Here is a 7,254-nt window from a genome sequence, read left to right as displayed (position 1 = left end):
GAAGGGGGGGGGGCTGGTCGAGTCGCGGGGCGAATTTATCATGTAAGCGGGGTAAAATGGCCCATGTTATTCTTATGGGCTTAAAAAACACCTGGCGATGGCGTCATCAACTAAATTTTTAGAAAATTTTTCCTCATTTCTCTAACCCAGCAAGAAAATTAACCCTAAGAAAAGGTGTCTTTGTTATTATTGCGTTTTCAAGGAATAATTTTATTAATCAAAATCAATAAAAATTGGTTTCTTTAAGAGAAAAGAATTTCCTTTTAGAAAGTTATTTTTACTAAACTTTAAGATATCTAGGGAATTCCCAAAAGAAAAAATGAAAACGAAATGGATGACACGATTGATGGGCCAAAAAATATTTTATTTGTTGTTCGCATAATACTTGAACTATTTCAGTAATTTTTGTTAAAGACACACATTTTTAAAGACAATAACAGGTAATTTTTAAAATGCAATCCCTCAGTCGCAACAAGACGAAAAACGGTGGGTGCCAACTTACACACTACCTTACTTACCCCGCTCTCTCCTAGACGAAATTTCTTCAGAATATGACACAGTCAGATTACGGTGTGTTGGTCAGTGCCACTAGGAAGAAATTTTTGCGTAGTAACCTGTAATGCGCAGCTCTGTACAAAGCCTGAGTCACCTTACGACTGGTGATACGCATACTGTGTCGCCCCGCTTCGGGTGTACTGAATAACTCCCAAATCTCATTTTCCCAATTCTTAATGACCGTGCCCAATTTTCGGCCCTCGTAATGACTTCACTTGATTTTCACCCTCTTTAATTTACTGCTTCTACGGTTGACACGCGTTGCGCTGGCCGCGCAGGAATATATAAACCCCCGTCGCAGCCTCCAAGAGTCAGATTAGTCATCTCACTCTTCAACTACCTATGGCGACAGTTGTAAGTTAAACCCTTTCTCGCTCTCAGTCTTTATTCCGTACTATGTAACAAATAAACTAGTTTGGCCCAAATGCTTGAACCGTTCTTCGAAGTAAGTGCGCCTTTTCGAGCCCCAAAAAAGCGCCTTACAAACCTGAAAGAAATTTTTGCATGAATGTTTACAGACCGAAATAGTTGCAGCAAACACGATCCCCAAGCACAGATTCATCAGGATTAAAATAAGTCCAGTTATCAACAAAGAGCTGACGTTTCGGTAGTTCCAGCCTTTTAGCATTTATAGCTGTCGATCGTTCGGAAACAGAGAATTGAAAGAGGAAGACAAACCAGGGCGAAATATTGTGGTGCTTGTAAGGTGAATAGGAGATGAATTTTGAACGACATTGTCATTTGAATATTTCGTGGCCTATAGAACACAAATAAGTAAATTAAGAATTGAAATATATAGTATTTAGGAAATTCAGTGTAACATTATCGAAAGCTGTTCCATTTTAGCAATTATGTACGCAGCATCAGGTCGTAGGTTAGGGTTTTGGTCCCACATAGTTTTCATAACATTACACAATGATGAATCAGCAACATCTTCAGAAATTGATGGTCTTTCACATTTTTTCGCAGATTCGAAAATCAAATTAGAGATTTATTCAGCATTCCCCACATTACACTAAGCTGCCCATGGATACTGAGATTGGAGATGCAGCAATTCGTAAATAACCATCGAAAAGAAATAAATGGTACTCTTGCTGGTTCTTGTTGCAAAAATAAATATTTCTGGACCATCAAACGATACTGTGCATTGTTTGGCTCCACCTCTCTTCTGAATGTTCTTACGGAAATTGTTATTTTAAAAGACATCTTCGTGTGAGCCTCACCAACATCACAAATAGAAAAAGTCCAGTCAGCGTTTTCATGGCTTTGATAATGGATAAGCGTATTGAGAATACAAAGTGGGTCTACTTTGTAACAGACCATGCCTACAGTTACTTTTTTACTCACAAGAGCAAGAACCAAACAGCTCTTCTCTAAACATACTCCCATATACATACTCCATAAACCTACATTTTACAACGTTTGGGTGCTCTAAACGTATAAGTTGAGCAGCTTCATTAACCAACATACGTTGGTAGATTGGTAACTTTATTCAGGTCATACACTTTTACAGAAACTTCTGTTTTTTTTTAAGTAACCTGCATAAACAACGGCAGAACCATCCTTCCTAATCAGGGTAACTTGAGAAAAAAAACTCTGATTCTAACTCTGATCGTGAAATCAGACGAGTTTGTGACAAAACGGGTTCAGAAAAAGAAGCAAGCTAAATTTTAGTTAATTAGGGAAGTCTATAAAAGAATATAGAAAACGAGATAGACGAAACGATTTAAGGGAAAATTATATTTTATTTGTTGTTCCCATAATACTTGGCCTATTTAATTATTTTTTTTTCAAGATGCGCATTAGTAAAGACCATAACAGGTAATTTTTAAAATGCAATCCCTCGGTTGCAAAACGACGAAAAAGGGTGTTTGCCAACTTACACCCTACCTCACTTGCCCCACTACCCCCTAATATGTGAAAGCGTGAAACGGCGAGGTCAGTTCATGAAAAACGCTACCACACACATGAAACCCACTAGCGGCGAAAATTCAGTCATAACAGCAATAGCCTCCAAACGATTCTTTTAGTAACCAAGAGGGACAAGCAGTAGCGCTGCAACTTATTCTTTCACAAAATCATGAATATCACTAAGAAAAATTCTATAAATGTATGGAGTCCAATAACGAAATACTTGTCATTGAAAAATCAATTAGCGGATAAAAATTAATACTGAGCCCAAAAAAGTAATACATTTATCTCTATAAACTAAAATGAAACTATATTAAAATGACATACTTAAAAAGACATTGAACTTATCAGTGAATTATCACAGAAAATCGATTAAATATTTTTCTATTGACCAAATCCCGATTTACTACTGATGTTGTATTTAGATCCACCAAATCTTTAAAAAAAAATAAAAAATTCCTGCTTTAAATGGTGATATTTCATTCCAATCTAAATAAATTAAGAAAAGGTTATTGCCGATTTAAAAAAAATGGTTGCTTGAGGTTGACGGATGGAAAAGTTCCTATGTCTTTACATGGAAAAATGAAGCTAATCCGTATTGGAAATTTTCTTTATTTCCCAAGATGCAGTGTTTTAAGATTTCATGGGCTGACAGAGATCAACGACCACTCCCTTCACCGCCTCGTTATTACGAGATCTTCCTTGCTTTTCCCCAAAGCGAGCTCCTTAGTAGATCTCAAACTTTAGCAACAGGTATACCTTCTTGAGCAACAGCGGTTACAAATTTTGAAGCCTGAATTGGGCGTTTTTTTTCATCGTCTGCAGCACGGAGCGGCCTTTAAACGGAACCATTTCCTCGTCGATGCTCTGACCCCTTTGAGGCTTTTTACAATCGTCAAAACGAAGATTGGGTGTGTAGAAAGGAGGACGTATCTTACGGATAGGATCCAGTTCCTCTGTCGTCTGGCCCCGGTCGTCAGAATCAGGGTCAATAGGATCCCATGGACTTGCGCAAGCCATTTGTTTTGAGATGAATCTGAATCGCTCACGAGTCATGGCCTTATTCTTAGCCCGAGACCAGTATCTGGTTGCTGCTCCCAGTACATCGATAGCTCGGGCAGACGGTGATAATGGATCAAGAACTGTAAGCCCAAGAAGGCTGCAAGATCGTGGTCTTCGACAAACCCCCAAGAAGGCAAGACCGGGTCAATCCGCCTGCCTTCAGGCTTGCCACCCACTTTTCTAGACAGTAACGTCTTCCGATAATTCCAGATTTCGGCGATGTAGTCATTCGTCGCCTCAGGAAAATTGGACAAACTGACTCACCTCCAAGCATCGACTTGAAAACTCCGAGGGGATCAGACTTTTGAGAGAATTGATCCTAAACGAGGCGTGGACGTTCTCGGGGAGCAAATTCGATTACCCTTTCCTGGAACTTAGGCCTCAGTTCACCATCATCACCCCGCAATCGTTTCCCAACGTCGTCCCAGACTTTGCATTCTTTCTAATTCCGGTTGACGGCCTTATGGTGGGTGACTTTTTTGGCATCGGCTCTATTCTGCATGTTATGCTTGGCCGAATCCGAGTTAAACCTTTTGGCCAAACGGAACTGATTCGCTTAAAACACGGGAGGACCACGGCACCTCATATCGCGTTCGTGAGACCGACCTTTTTTCCCAGCGAAGTTCCGTGTTAATTCCGCATCGGGATCGGCCGTTTCAGAAGAAGACCCTGTTTTGGATGGTCTTCGGGTCTCTCTTCTGGTTAGTCTCGATGGTGAGGAGCCACTCTCTGAACTTTCTTTGCGTTCGCTTTTTCTCTTCGTAAGTATTCGAAGCATCGCCGGCGATAGAACCAATGGTTTCATTTTGATCTTGTGTTTTTTTTTATGATTTAATCAGACCAAATTTTTTGTTCTTTATCTTCTGAGACAGATTGATCCTCTTCTTTTATCAAGCTCCAGAAGTCCGGAAGCATTCGGCTCCTGACCAGGCTCCTCAACCGGCTTCTCGGTGGCATGCAACTTCTCGAAAGCAACCGCCTCCTCTTCATGATCTCGAGCCTCCGGTTCAGTATCAAAGTCGATGAACGGCTCTTGATTCCCAGCTTGTCATTCTTTTTCTTCTTTCATTTGCCATTTCTTTAACCGGAATGCTTTGGCGGCTTTCTTGGCTGACTGTTTCACCTTTCTTAACACTCGAAATTCTCTCTCCGTCTTCTTATGCTTTTTACCGTGTATCGCATATAAACCGTACATATGCATATTAATCAATTTGGAAATACAGAATCGGAAAAAGGCTCACGGTATATTACGCCCTTTTATGTTTTTCTTTATATTCGTCTTTTCCTTTACCTACGAAAGAAAAAGAGAAAAAGGCGTAAAATACTGGGGGTACGGTAGGCACCGTAGTATCCCTTCCGTCACATTAAACTTAAAACATAGAGAGCCATTTGCCTGTTCAAGAAACTTTCACGAATGACTGTATATGCATCACCTCTCAAACGTAAATCCCCTTTTTTCGTATCCTAATATCCTTCCCTACAACAATAGCAACCGATTACATCCACCATATTCACCGAAAACTGCCCGCGACACGGAAAGTATACTAATATATATATCAATGCTGCTTCCCGCATCTCGTCAAGACAGCCATAACTTCACTCCTCTAAACCTCATCAGAATATCTTCACGTTGTCATCCCCTCACATCGCTTTTTCTATTTCCGTAACATCAGCTTTAGTCTCCAGAACCAATCTATAATTTGTTATCTGGAGCTGACTCTGCCGAGTCAGGTCCATTATTCATCGTATTATTGTGTTTTCTTATTGTCCTCCTGTCAAACAGTTCAGGATACCTCTTTGCCTACGCCAATCTACATGTAATTTCGAGCTGTCTCCAAATTAAAAAGGATCTTCTCGCTACTAGTAAAGTGTGACACAAGGCTCTTCCCATTCGTAACCGGTCGCTCCTTCCAGCTTCTACCAGTCGCTTCCTCAGCCTCTACAAGTTTCAAACAGCCAGCTCTCTATTCTCCTTCTATTCTCCCACTCTATCCTTCCCTTATCCTTCCTCTCTATTCTCCCTATGTTCTTCCTTTCGTTAGTGTAGTGTGCAGCGCTTCTTTAATGAAATTTCAAATTAAGACTTGTTCTAAAGATATGTAAACATTGAGTTTCAATCTATAAAGAATGAACAGTTTTGTGCATTAAAATTCTGTATCGTTAAAAAAAATTGTTGAAATTGTTCAAACAGTCAAGAATAATAAGAATTTTCGCTCTCCAAAATCACATGACTTTGTCTGCTATATTTTTTTCTAATATTGACTTGGGTTTATTCAACTTCAAATTGAATCAAAATATGATTAAGAAAAGGAACTCATTTCTTTTTCATCAGAATTTTTTTATCTCATTTACATCTATTGTAGAAGTAATTGAAAAATTATTTAATCAAAGACAGAGGCAACCTTGCCTGACAACGAAGAGCATGTCGGTATTACAAAGCCCTTGTCATTGTTATTGATCTTTCGTTTTTGGTGTTATTGTGTTTTAATTAGAATAGTTAGACATTTACCTGAAAAACTAAACGTATTTCAATCCTTGTAGTTATCATATGTTTAAAGCTGCAAGAAAAGTTCTATTGGAAACAAACAGAGTTAATTTTTTTCACAAAATGTCTATACCTTAATGTTCGTGTGCTTCATATTATGTATGTATGTATGTATGTATGTATGTATCAATTTATATAGCGCACTATCACATAACTTAATCCGTTCTAATGACGCTGTTTAGTTTCCAATTTGGAAGATGTGATTAAACACATCACCGTATGTTTAACGTCATATCCTTGAAAGAAATCAAGGATCCCTGTGTTATGCGTGCTGCCTTTCTCCACGGCGCGACTGCTACAGGTTGTTGACGGGTTCAGCTGGGTTTCGAAACCAGAGCCTCGTTGCCTTTATCCAAAGCGTTGACGCTCTTATCCACTACACCCCACATCCCCCCAATCATATTAGTGATTACCTGTAGTCTAACACTCAATTAGAGGTTTCAAATGCCTTGTAAAATAATTTTTATTGGTTTTCCACTATAATCATCTAGTAACCTAAACTATTTTTTGTTCGCTCTAGGTATTCAACTCAGAACCCATACTTATAGGCTATACGTAGAAATAATCTGGGCAAAACTGGGCAGTGCATAATTTAGATTGTCACCACTACCAAGTATAATTTCCCTCATCATACAATTTTTCAAGAAGAAACTGGAAAAGAATCGCGCTTTAAAAAAATGTAAAAAAACCGATTCAGACCTCTGACAGCTAATCTATGTTTCTTCGATTTTATGTCATGATATGATTTCAATTCTTTTTAATGAATTTTTATTTCAGTTTCACAGTTCATTATGAAGACTTCTCTCTCTGCTTCATCAGAGCTATCAAGAATTGATGTCCAATCAGATTTCTTATTTAATTTTAATGTTAAATGCATTATTTGAACTAGTCTTGTGGGTCCATAAGATTAACACTGACCAGCATACCTTCAAAAACGCAACATGTCCCACCAGTGGGGCATTTTTTCTTTTAATTTTTAAGTTTTTAAATTGAATTCAAGGTTTAATAAAGAGTTTTATCTTACCATTAAAAATCCAGGTTTTAAAGTTATTTTTTTATCCTTAATGTTAAGACCATCGGGGATTTTTTATATTGGGAAAAAAGGAAACGGTTACCCAAAATAGCGCCAACTATACCAAGTCCCCCCCTACTGCCCAAAGAAATGAAGTTTAATTTTAAAA

This window comes from Daphnia pulex, chromosome 8 (assembly GCF_021134715.1).
Source record: "Daphnia pulex isolate KAP4 chromosome 8, ASM2113471v1".
Taxonomy (NCBI): domain Eukaryota; kingdom Metazoa; phylum Arthropoda; class Branchiopoda; order Diplostraca; family Daphniidae; genus Daphnia; species Daphnia pulex.
The sequence above is the reverse complement of the archived record's forward strand: the minus strand, read 5'-3'. Positions refer to the sequence as shown.